This window comes from Saccopteryx bilineata, chromosome 7 (assembly GCF_036850765.1).
Source record: "Saccopteryx bilineata isolate mSacBil1 chromosome 7, mSacBil1_pri_phased_curated, whole genome shotgun sequence".
NCBI classification, from domain to species: Eukaryota; Metazoa; Chordata; class Mammalia; order Chiroptera; family Emballonuridae; genus Saccopteryx; species Saccopteryx bilineata.
Window position 1 is genome coordinate 11,801,040 of NC_089496.1, and position 13,288 is coordinate 11,814,327.

The following is a 13,288-nucleotide window of genomic DNA, read 5'->3' on the forward strand; positions in this document are numbered from 1 at the left end:
AGCTTAGAAAGAGACAACAGAAAAGCCACCAAAAATCTCCCTGATGACTTATAAGCAGCAAAATAGATTCATTTGCCCTAGTCATCATTTATTATTACATGTTGTTTAGTGTTAGTCCTTTGGATTTATTGTATTATAAACCGTTTGTTATAATACTTCTGTTGTTTTCATTTGTAATCTAGATATACCTTCAAAAATTTTGAAAAATAATATTACTAATAGTGATAATGACTAATATATGGAGAGAGAGATTTTATTTTTTGACTTTTTTTAATTCAATTTTATTTTATTTTACTTTATTGGGTGTACATAGATTCTAGTGTACCGCTGAATACCTCTCACATCCCCCTTGCCCTCCTCCCAGCAAAACCCTCCCCCCCCCCCCCGTTTTTGCTTTCCTGTTCCCATCCCATCCTATCATCCCCTTTCCCTCTGTCCTCTTTCCCTCTGGTCCCTTTGATCCTGCCTCTGTCTCTATTCTGTTCCTCAGTTCATATTGTTCATTGATTCCTCAAATGAGTGAAGTCATATGGTATTTTTCTTTCTCTGCCTGGCTTATTTAACTTAACATAATAGTTTCCAGGTCCATCCATGTTGTCGCAAAAAGTAAGATTTCCTTCTTTTTCGTGGCCCCATAGTATTCCACTGTGTATATGTACCACCGATTTTTAATCCACTTGTCCACTGATGGACACTTGGACTGTCTCCAGATCTTGGCTATTGTAAACAATGCTGCCATAAACATGGGGGTGCATTTCTCCTTTTGAATTATTGATGTGCTGTTCTTGGGATATATTCCTAAAAGTAGGATGGCTGGGTCAAAAGGCAGTTCCATTTTTAATTTTTTGAGGAATCTCCATACTGTTTTCCACAGTGGCTTCACCAGTCTGCATTCCCAGAAGCAATACATAAGGGTTTACTTTTCTCCACATCTTCGTCAGCACTTATTATGTATTGTCTTGTTGATGAGCTCCATTCTGATTGGTGTGAGGTGATATCTCGTTGTGGTTTTAATTTGCATTTCTCTAATGATCAGTGATGTTGAACATTTTTTTACATGCCTATTGGCCATCTGTATGTCCTCTTTGAAGAAGTGTCTATTCATTTCTTTGGCCCATTTTTTGATTGGATTGTTTACCTTCCTGGTGTTGAGTTTTACAAGTTCTTTATAAATTTTGGTTATTAACGCCTTATCAGACATATTGTCGAATATGTTCTCCCATTGTGTTGTTTGCCTTTTTATTTTGTTTATATTGTCTTTAGCTGTCTAGGAGCTGTTTAGGAATACCTACTACTCCTAGGTACTTTATTATTTTTTTTGTTGCAAAAGTGAAGGGGATTATTTACTTAATTTCTCTTTCAGACAGATTATTGTTGGTGTATAAAAATACCTCTGATTTCTGAGTATTAATTTTATATCCTGCCACCTTGCTGAATTCATGTATCAGGTCCAGTAGTTTTTTGACTGCGACGTAAGGGTTTTCTATGTACAATATCATATCATCTGCAAATAATGATAGTTTTACTTCTTCTTTTTCAATTTGAGTGCCTCTTATTTCTTCTTCTTGTCTGATTGCTGTGGCTAGGACTTCCAAGACTGTGTTGAATAAAAGTGGTGAAAGGGGGCACCCTTGCCTTGTTCCTGATCTTAAGGGGATTACTTTTAATTTCTGCCCATTAATTATGATGTTGACTGTGGGTTTGTCATAGATGGCCTTTATCATGTTGAGGTATGTTTCCTGTATTTCCACTTTACTGAGAGTTTTGATCATAAATGGGTGCTGGATTTTATCAAATGCTTTTTCTGCATCTATTGATATTATCATGCGGTTTTATCTCCTTCCTTTTGTTTATGTAATGAATCACACTGATTTATTTGTGAATATTGTACCAGCCTTGCCTCCCCAGAATAAATTGCACTTGATCATGATGTATGATTTTTTTCATGTACTGCTGTATCCAGTTCGCTGATATTTTGCTGAGAATTCTAGCATCTAAATTCATCGTTGATATTGGCCTATAGTTTTCTTTCTTTGTGTTGTCTTTGCCTGGTTTTGGAATCAGAATTATGCTCACCTCTTAAAAGGAGCTTTGAAATTTTCCTCCTCTTGAATTTTTTGCAATAGCTTAAGAAGGAGTTATTTTTTCTTTGAATGTTTGGTAGAATTTGCTTGTGAAGCCATCTGGATAAGAGCTTCTGTTTGTTGAGACTTTTTTGATAACAGTTTCAATCTCCTTTATTGTAATTGATCTATTTAGGTTTTCTGATTCTTCCAGATTGATGTTTGAAAGTTTATATTTTTCAAGGAATTTGTCCATTTCATCAAGGTTGTCTAATTTTTTGGCATACTATAGTTTTTTCTTACAATCCTTTGTATTTTCGCTGTGTCAGTTGTTACTTCTCCCTTCTCATTTCTAATTTTATTTATTTGAGTCCTCTCTCTTTTTTTCTTGATGAGTCTGACTAAGGGTTCATCGATCTTGTTTGCCTTTTCAAAGAACCAGCTGTTGGTTTCACTGATTCTCTATATTGTTTTTTTGGTCTCTATGTCATTTATTTCCTCTCTGATCTTTCTTATTTCTTTCCTTCTACTTCCTCTGGGCTTTACTTGCTGTTCTTTTTCTAGTTCTTTTAATTGCAGGGGCAAGTTGTTTATTTGAGCTTTTTCTAGCTTTTTAAGTTATGCCTGTAATGCTATGAACTTCTCTCTCAGGACTGCTTTTGCTGTGTCCCATAGGTTTTGAGTTGCTGTATGCTCATTTTCATTAGTTTCAAGGAAATTTTTTATTTTTTCCTTGATCTCATTATTGACCCTTTTGTTATTTAATAACATGCTGTTTAGTTTCCAAGTGTTTGAGTGTTTTTCTGTTTTTCTATTGTAGTTGATTTCTAGTTTCATGCCATTGTGGTCAGAGAAGATGCTTGATATGATTTCAATCTTCTTAAATTTGTTAAGACTCGTTTTATGTCCTAATATGTAGTCTGTCCTAAAGAATGTACCATGAACACTTGAAAAGATTGTATATTCTGCTGCTTTTAGGGTGAAAGGTTCTGAAGATATCTATTAAATCTAGTTGATCTAGTGTGTCCATTAATTCTACTCTTTCTTTGTTAATTTTTTTTCCTGAGGATCTATCCAGTGATGTTAGTGGGGTATTGAAATCTCCTATTATTATAGTATTGCTATTGATCTTGCCCTTTATGTCCATCTGAGTCTGCTTTACATATTTAGGTGCTCCTATATTAGGTGCCTAGATATTTATAATGGTTATCTCTACCTGTTAGATTGTTCCCTTTATCATTATCTAGTGACCTTCTTTATCCCTTGCTATAGTCTTTGTTTTAAAGTCTATTTTGTCAGTATAAGTATTGCTATCCAGCCTTTTTTTTTTTTTCACTTCCATCTGCATGAAATATTTTTTTCATCCTTTTACTTTCAGTCTATATGTATCTTTTGTTTTGAGGTGGGTCACTTGTAGACAGCATATGTACAGGTCTTGTTTTCTCATCCATTCAGCTACCCTATGTATTTAGATTGGAGCATTTAATCCATTTACATTTAAGGTTACTGAGATATAATTATTTATTGCCATTTTTTAAATCTACATTTGTCTTTTACTAGATTCCCCCCCCCCCTTTTTTCTGTCTACAGAAGGCCCCTTAACATTTCTTGCAACATTGATTTAGTTATAATGAATTCTTTGAGTTTTTTTGTCTGGGAAGCTTTTTATTTCTCCTTCAATCTTAAATGATAGTCTTGTTGGATAAAGTAGTCTTTGTTGTAGGTTCTTGTTCTGCATTACTTTGAATATTTCTTGCCATTCCCTTCTGGCCTCAAGTGTTTCTGTTGAAAAGTCAGATGTCATCCCTTTGGAGATTCCTTTGTAAGTGATTGATTATTTTTCTCTTACAGCTTTTAGTATAATTTCTTTATCTCTTAGCTTTGGTATTTTGATTATGATGTTTCTTGGTATGGGTCTCTTTTGGGTTCTTTTTTAATGTGGTTCTCTCTGTGAACCTGTGTTCTTCTTGAACCTGTGTGATTCTTTTCTGAATCAATTTAGGGAAGTTTTCAGCTATAATTTTTTCAATCAGGTTCTCTGTCCCTTGTTCTTTCTCTTCTCCTTCAGGAGCCCCTATTATGCAGATATTGTTTCTCTTCGTGTTGTCACAGAGCTCTCTTAGAGTTTCCGCAGGCTTTTTGAGCCTCTTTTCTTTTTGCTGTTCTGCTTCCATGCTTTCACTTATTTTGTCCTCTAACTTGCTGATTTGATCCTCTGCTTCATCCAGCCTGCTTTTATTTTCTTCTAGTGTAGTCTTATTTTCTAATATTTTGTTTGTCATTTCTCTGATTCTTTTTCATGATTTCACTGTCCTTTTTGATGCTTGTTATCTCTTTATTTAGGTGTTCATTATGTCCATCCAGTTTTGCTCTAAGATCTTTGAGTATCCTAACAATCATTATTTTAAACTCTGCATCTGGTAATTTGGTTATTTCCAACTCTCTCAGTTCTTATTCTGAGGATTTCTCTTGTTGATTCATTTGGATTGCATTGCTTTGTCTTCCCATTTTGTCTGTGTATACACTTCCTTTGAGTGTGTTGTTTGTTTAACTAGCTGAGTCTAGGGTTGGTATTGTCTGCCTCCAATTTTCAATTATGTTGTTTCTAAGTCTCCTTGGGTTGACATCAGCTGTTGCTTGTAATCTTCTGTGGACTACTTATCTTCTAACAGTATTCTTTTTGCTATTCATGTCAGCATTTTCTATGTCTTAGCTGGGTCAAGTGTGAGGAGCCCTTCTTTATGCTACCACTCAAACAAGGGTTGTTAGGATCTGAACTGATGCTCTTCATATCTGGCCACTGGACGTGCCTGGCCTTGACCTTCCTGACTGGAGCCTGGTGCAGATCATTAGGGGTCACTGCCTATGACTGGTTTTTATCAACCTTTTTAGAGCTATAGGTGATCTAGATCTTGTGGATGCCTATGCTGGGCCCAGGTGCCATTGTAAATATCAGCTGCACTCCTAGGCTAGCATTTATCTACAGTTTTCCTGGGTGAAGTTCCTTTAAAAGTTCAAGTTCCCTGAGATCCACTTTCTGTTGCCTCTTTATTGCTGGCTACTTATTGGGCTCAGTACTGTAATTCAGTGATTAGGTACAGTACTAGATGTGGCTTGCCCCTTAACCTCAGATGTCTTTTTATCCAGACTTTGTATTTATTTTGTTTTGTTTTGTTTTCTTCTTCTTTTTCAGTACTCAGAAGGGTGTGGTCTCAGGGGTCCAGTATGTGGGGCCTCTGTGCTCCCAATGTATGGTCTGTCCTCTGGCTCCACACATCTGCCCTTGCTACTTTTCACATTTAGGCTCCAGCGCTGCCAGTGCCTCAGCAGCCCCTGAAGCTTCTGCTGCCCCTGGTAGACCTGTGTGTATGTCTAATCGGACTGCACACAAGATCTCCTGGGACCCAGCCACATTCAAGGGTGGACTCATGCCGTGGGCTGGATTGCGTGCAAGCTCTGACCTCCACAGCAACCTGCCTGGGCTTCTGCCTCCATGGGCATCCCATATGCACTCGTTTGGACCCCTTCCTCTGTCACCTGGGCCTCAGCCTACCATGGGGCAGGCTGAAGCCACAGGCATGATTGCGTGTGAGCTCGGACTTCTGCAGTAGCCATCACAGCCTCTGCCTCTGCACACGGGACCATGCAGACCATGCATAGCTCCCACCTCCGCAGTGGCTGCACGGCTTCCATCTTCACAAGCAGTCCTGCCCTCACTTGCCCAGTCCGCCCTGGCTCCTGCAGCCGCACCTCACCTCTGCCAGCCCACCCGCCCCCAGCAAGCACTCAGCAGCATGCGGGGACTGTGTAGCTCAGACCCCAGCACTACCTGTCCTTAATGTGCTGCTGCCTCTAAGCACCTCTTTGTTCTGACTGGAGCAGGAGAGCCTCAAGTAGATGGGGCAATTTCTTCCCTTTGCTGGTGATGTTGTTCTGAGAAATAATGTTCACTTTAGATTTGCGGCATGATTCAGCCAGGGGTTAGGGTGTCCATCCCTCCAAGTGTCTCCCCCTGTGCCTCTGAGACCACACTCTCCCCTGGCAACTCCATTCCCAGTGCTCTCCACTCCCAGAGCCCCGGGCAGGTGGCCGTGAGCGAGGCTCTCTGTGCAGACCCTTTAATACAGATCCCGGGTCCAAGAGTTCTGTCTCCTTCACTCAAACAGTATCTAAGCTCCTTTCTCAACCAAATATAGTCTGTTTTCCCCTTCCAGGCTCTAGGGCTCTACGCTGGGACTCTAGTTCTGGGGCTGAGGACCCACAACCTACAACTCTCTGGGCACCCCTCCCCACTGCAAGAGTCCTTCCAGGCTGCCACTCGCTCCTGGAAGTGAGGCAGCCCTTTACACGTCTCTGCCTTTCCTACCAGTCTCAGTGTGGGCTCTTTGGTGGTCCTTGGCTGTACAATCCTCTTAGTTTAGTCCAAAGTTGGTCTTTCAAGATGACTGTTCTCAAAATTAAGTTGTAATCCACTTTGGTTCTGGGATGTGGGATCTGCCTACTCCATGGCCATCTTGTCTCCTAGAGAGATATTCATTACATGTCAGGAGTTTGCCAGATAAAAAACTGAATATTAAAACTCTACAGAAACATCACAGGTCTGCAAAAAATTTTATGGAAAATATATATTCTATCATTTATAAAAGCTTATTAAAAAATTCAATATCAAAAATTATATTTATCGCTTTCCCACATGTATGTTTCCTTCACTTTTTCCTTGTATTATTTTCTTCCTCTCTTTTATGTTATTCTCTCCATGATCAAATAAACATCTTAGAATTATTTGATTTTCCATAAAATCTATTGAATATCAGTTATCATGTTATTTGTCCCCGTCAGCAGTAATTATAACTATGCATGAAACATGACTATTAAAAATGACTGAAAGCACTTTGAAAATATAAGATGTTCTGTAAACACTGTTTCCCAGTAGTCTACAGCCCAATTAAATGGTATTTGATCTGGCATAAAGTGCTATTTTAAGCATCTTTGAGAAATCATAAATTTGGATACCTTCCTTGCTTTCTGGGTTTCAAATTCCCCAAATGTTCTTTATTGAAATCCAATATTCATTCCAAACTATATTACACTGAATTTAAGCTAACTGAGAGCAGGAGCCAGAAAGACTTTAATCAATGTCATTCTTGTCTTTATAATAAGAATTAGATCTGGGTATCATGCTTGATTAAACTATGTTCTCAGTTGTGATGCTACTTCTGCAAAAAGTTAAGAGCCTTTTTTATCTATAATTTACAAATTGGAGAGTGAAGGTGATAATTTCAATGCACACCAGGATAATAAGTTTACTTAAACTAATCAACATGACTGAGAGTATTCTACTTTAAAGAGATAACATTGATTATAAGACTAGCCTATAAATAGATATGTGATAAAAGTTGAACAATTATATTTACTCAAGCTAAAATATGTGCAATCCAAAATAACCTAATTTTGTTTCAGCCCCATAATTTTTCTTTAAAAAAGAAAACAGTTCAATATTGAATTATTGCAACTGGACCTATAAAGTCAAGAAAACTATATAGTTCTTCCCCATAACTCTCATGCGCACTATTAGTAGACCTAAGAACTCTTGCCTTAAGAACTTCTATTTTATTTAGCTATTTCTATCTACTTATTTTGTATGGCTATGAAATATTTTTTCTCCCCCCCACATTCTATTTATTATTTTCAGAATTAATGTTCCTTGGCTATACTATAGGAACACTGTTCTATATAGATGCTTTTCAATTTTGAAGTTATACAAAGTTATTTGCGTTCAAAAATATTCACCTAATCTACTGACTTGGATGTAATGCAGTTCAGATTTTAGTGAACTGGGTGAGAATTAATTATAAGGAAAAAAAATTCTACAAATGCTTTGAGAAATTGTTTGGTAATACCTCCTACACCTGAGTTTAAGCCTACGCCATGACCCTGCTATTCCATTCTATCCTGTTGGAATATGCACATATATGTTCAAAGAACAGTAATAGACATAGCAGCTCGTAATAGTCTTGAACTGAAAATAAGCCAAATATCACTGACAAAAGAATAAAAAAAAGAAATTGTGAGATATCCAAACAATAGAATATATATTACTTAACAATGAGAACAATGGAATTATTACTACCCACAAACATAAAAATTTCAAAAACAAACTGCTGACCAAAATAAGCAAGACAATAAAAATAATATACTGTATAAGTTCATTTAGATAAAGTGTTGTTTTTATTTTAAAAAAGGACAGAAATAATCAATAATGGTAGAAATCAGAGTCATGTTTGCCTTAGACATGATGTAGTGACTAGGACAAGAAAGTGTCAAAGGGAGACTTCTGGGATTCTGAAAAAATTCAAGGTCTTTATTTAGGTATTTGCTTTGTGAAAATTCATCAAACTGTACACTTAATGATTGTGTAATTTTCTGTAAGCACACAAAAGGTTGAAGTGAATTAATAGTTATAAATAAACTTTTTTATTGCTATCCAAATAATTTAACTTTTAATTTTTTTCCTTTTTGACCAATAATTTTTTTAATGCAAGTGATATTGGAAATAAATAATAACTCTACTCAAAAATGTCTGACTTTCCATATATCTAGACATTTATCATGCTAACTTTAGAGCTAACAAGAGCTTGTCGTTAGTGTGTGTTTGGGTACAAGGGTATGCATGTGTGTATAACAAATAAGTACAAGTAAAAGATGTGGACAAGTGATAGTATTATTTATTATTTATGAGGGTCACTCTTGCTTCTGTGTGGAGACCAGACCAGGGATAGAGACAAGGATGAAAGCAGGGACAGTGGTGAGCAAATAGTTGTTTGATAACCGAGCTCAGGAAGGTGCTTATGGAATAGAAAAGTGATCATTTTCTGTACACATTTCAAAAGTATGACAGAATTGATCTGATATGAGATATAGGAGAAAAAAATCAGATGACTTCAGTATCTTTGGCCTGATCAATTCATAGATGAGAGTCAGAGAGAAGGGAAACTATAGGGAATGCAGGGGAGAGAGGTAGACAGAGTATAAAGGCAGGTGTTCCATTGCTCCTGCAAAGCCTATAATGCCTGTAAGATAGTGATTTTTCCATCAGTGTGCCGCAAGAATTTTTAAAACATGCAATATCTCTTTTCCCTTAGATTGTCAAGTAAAACAATGACAACAGCTAACACAATAGCCGTCTGGTGTGAATGAATCAGTTGTGCCTATATTTTTTGTCAGATCGGCAAAGAATATATTATGTGTGCTGCAGAATTTTAGTTGATGTGCACCAGGAGATGAAAAAGGTTGAAAATCACCACTGAAAGACATTTGTGTTTGGATAAGGACCTGGCAGATTGGTGTATGAATTTGAAATTCAGAAGAGAAGGTGGAGTTAGGGATACAGATTTGACAAGTTGTTAGATTCTAGATGGCATTTAGTACGGGAAATGAGTGTAGATAAAGCAATGAAGTAGTCTGAAGACTAATTGTTGGCAACCTTACACATACAGAGGGTGGGGAGGTCAGAAGAACCTAGAAATAAAATAAAAAGCCGCAGTGAGTGAAGTAGGAGGTGAACAAGGAGTTGTGAGTCTGTAAAATTAACTGAAGAAAGTGTTTCAGAAGAAACTTCTTGATTGAAATACCACTAGCAATTCAGATAAGAGGAAGACTGAGAAAAGAGCACTAGATTTGAAATGTAGTAGAAATGTAGAGAGATGTCTTAGCAACTAGCATGAGAGGAGTTCTATTGCAGCGAGTGGAGAAAAGCCTGATTGGAGTGTGTTTCAGAAATGATCCAAGGAGAACTGGAGAGAACTGGAGCACTCTTCAGGGGTCTTATTCTAAGGGAAGCAGAGGCTGGGTGATTGTTAGAGAGCAGGGGCAAAAGCAGGACTCTTAAAAATGATTCCAGACATTGTAGCATTGTGTACATGCTTGAAATGATGCAGTGGAGAGTGAAGAGAGAGGAACTGGTGACCGAGGAGCAGCAGAAGCAGCTGGAGGAGTGCGTGGTTCTGGAGTGGGTGAGAGGGGAAGAAAGCTGCGAGCGGGAACTTCTGCAAGGGTTCATCCTTGTAAATGCAGCTACAACATTTAAAGGGTTTAACTAGGATGTAACCCTAACTAAAGGATTGATATTCTGCAATTTCTATTCCTTTAAACATAAATGTCTCATTGGATGTATAAGCTAATAATCAAGCACTTTCTGTGAGAGAGAGAGAAAAAACTTACTCAAGTCACCCATTTGGTATGCACTGTGGTTGTCTGTCGTCCTGATGGGCTGGCTGTTTGCTGTTACTGAGACTGTGAAGGCATGCGGGAACCATGACCACACCTATTTTTGTGTAGCACACACTTGTTACCTAGAATAAAGCAATTCCTCTGGCATTCTGATGTTCAAGAGCCCGTTTCACACCTCTCACTTCTGAAATGGTCAATAAAAGGCCTGACATTCCAGCCTTCCCTCACTTTGTTCCCTATTCATCCCTTGTCTATTCAGGAAAATCAGGCTTCACCCCTTATCATTTGCCTATCAATTGTGAATTCACTTTTTCAAATGAGTTATTTATATATTTAGAAATGGTAGATCAAAGGAGGTGTCATGGAGAAGCCTTTTCATTTTTGTAAACTACATGTTTTCACATATTTTTTATCAATGTCATTTTAGTAATGTTATAAACTGTGTTTAGTAGTAAGTCAAATTTTTTAAGATCCTGTAAAAAAAGAGAAATGTTCTCTGAATAAGAGAATCTACATAAGAAATCTATGACAGTAGAATAAAAAAATCTCAGCTTTGTAGTTTAGGCATTTGGCTTTTATTTTATTTATTAATTTTATTTATTGATTTCAAAGAGAGGAGAGAGAGAGCGAAAAGTGGGGTGAGGGGAGTGAGAAGTATCAATTCCTAGTTGCTTCTTGCATGTGCCTGGACCCCGCAAGCCTGGGATTTCAAACCAGCGACCTCAGCATTCCAGGTCAACACTTTATCACTGACTGCACCACCACAAGTCAGGCTAGGAATTAGCCTTTCTTTTTAAGATTACTTTGCTAGATTTCATAATTTTTTCTATGCTTTGATTCTACAAGTGATAGCTTTATATATTATTATTAGTGAGAAAAACTACTATTTAAAATGGCTGTCACTTAAATTATAAAAAAGATTATAAAAATGTAAAAAGAATATGTTATCTGATGGAACTTCTTAATAGTGTTTAAACATTTTCAGGAAAAGCTCTTCATTTTATGGACATGGAAAGAAAACTCAGATCAAGATGAACTATATATTTTTAATTTTGCAAATAGATTCTGAACCACCATCTCATACAGAAAACTAAGCATTTGTGATGGATTTTTTTTTCCAGTTAAGTAGCTTGTTATCAAATAATCTGGATCAGTGTCTTACCTTTTGTCACCTCTTTAAATTTAAAATGGATAATTATTATAAAAAAAACATTTAAGATGTTTATAGTATTAAATATTACGTGGATGCTCCTTTCATAGCTTGCTAATTCCGGAGTCTCCTTTCCCCTGACCTCTGGGGGTAGCTGCAGGACCAGTCATTTGCACTTCTGTGGTCCTCCTCCTTTTCCTGTCGGGCTGTTGACAATTGCCCTCTCCTTTCAGTGGCTAGAAAACTTTGTTAGCCCTCTCTCACCAATGAAATTTAGTTGTTTATTAGGTTAGAATCAGTCTTGTTGATGTCCTTTCTACACATTTATTCCTTTCACCATTCCTACTCATCTGTCTCAGCTCTGACTTTTCTCAAACTTCCCAAAATCATAGTCAGACATGTAGAATTTCAAAGCCAGCATCTTGTGTGCTTTGCCTGATATTCCAGCCTTCTCTCACTCCATTCCCTGTTCACCTTGAATGACAAAGAAAGTTGGTCTTCAGCCCTTATCACTCCCAGAGCATGCTCACTGCTTTTCTTCTTTCATGCTTTTGCTCACACTGTTCTGTGAGCCAGGAAGTGGAGATAAGGGACATATTCCTACTTATCTTATCTTTTTCTTTTCTTTTTTGACAGAGACAGAGAGAGTCAGAGAGAGGGACAGATAGGGACAGACAGGAAGGGAGAGAGATGAGAAACATCAATTCTTCGTTGCAGCATCTTAGATGTTCATTGATTGCTTGTTTGTTGATTGCTTTCTCATATGTGCCTTGATCGGGGGGCTACAGAACAGCCAGTGACCTCTTGCTCAAGCCAGCGACCTTGGGCTCAAACCAGCAACCTTGGACTCAAGCCAGCAACGTTTGGGCTCAAGCCAGCAACCAAGAGGTCATGTCTATGATCCCATGCTCAAGCCAGTAATCCCACACTCAAACTGGTGAGCCAGAGCTCAAGCTGGATGAATCCATGCTCAAGCCGGCACCTCAGAATTTCAAACCTGGGCCCTCTGCATCCCTGTTCACACTCTATTCACTGTGCCACTGCCTGGTCAGGCTCACTTATGTTATATTGAGGTTCAAGTCTACATTTGTGACTCTAAATTCTCCTGATGCTTGAAGGACCATCCCAAGTGTCAACTCATTTTCAACCTTCCCGGAGTTGCCAACCTTGCACAGTGGCCCCTGCAGTGCCTAGCCCAGGCTTCAGGCTCATTTCACAAAGGATTAAACCTGGGCTCAGGGAGTCTTAACGACCTATCTGCTCCACAGAACTGCTTTGCCTCAGCCTGGGATACCAACACCATGCTGTAATTTTAGAGCACTCAGCTGCTTTCTAATCTTTGTCTGAAGGAAGTAAATGATTTTGTCATTTTCAATTTTTCTTAATTTAAAATTGGGAAGTACTAAGTGGTGCTTCTCTGTCACTAAGAGTCTTGCAAGACTGGAACAAAGTAGATTATTAGTGACATGAGCTGAAAAATGAGAAAGCACTGAGGCTGTGTGGTCTCTTACAAGAAAATCGAGTGAAAAGCAAATGTTTTAAACTTTTACATACAGGTTTTAATGATCAAGGTAAAAAATAAATATCTGGACTAATCCAGAAGGCCAGTTGTGCTTAGCATGGGACAGACATTTGGACATTTTATATGCAGTCGTATTTTAGGCACGATGCCAGTTCTGCGGGTTAAATACTGCCACACCAGTCTTAGGGCTGAAAGAAAGGGAATCGAGGAGATGCAGTCACTTGCCCTGAGCTGAGCATTCGTGTCAAAATTGGAAATCAGAGATAAATGTCAGCTGCATGTGCTTCACTGATTTAACTAATGTTAACAATTGTGTAGACAGAG

General features: G+C 38.0%; 1 protein-coding gene across 3 annotated transcripts in view; it reads left to right on the forward strand.

The window, feature by feature from the left end:
- MAGI2 (membrane associated guanylate kinase, WW and PDZ domain containing 2) overlaps positions 1-13,288 on the forward strand; it is a 1,730,241-nt gene that overhangs the window by 1,032,937 nt on the left and 684,016 nt on the right. The window lies entirely within an intron of this gene.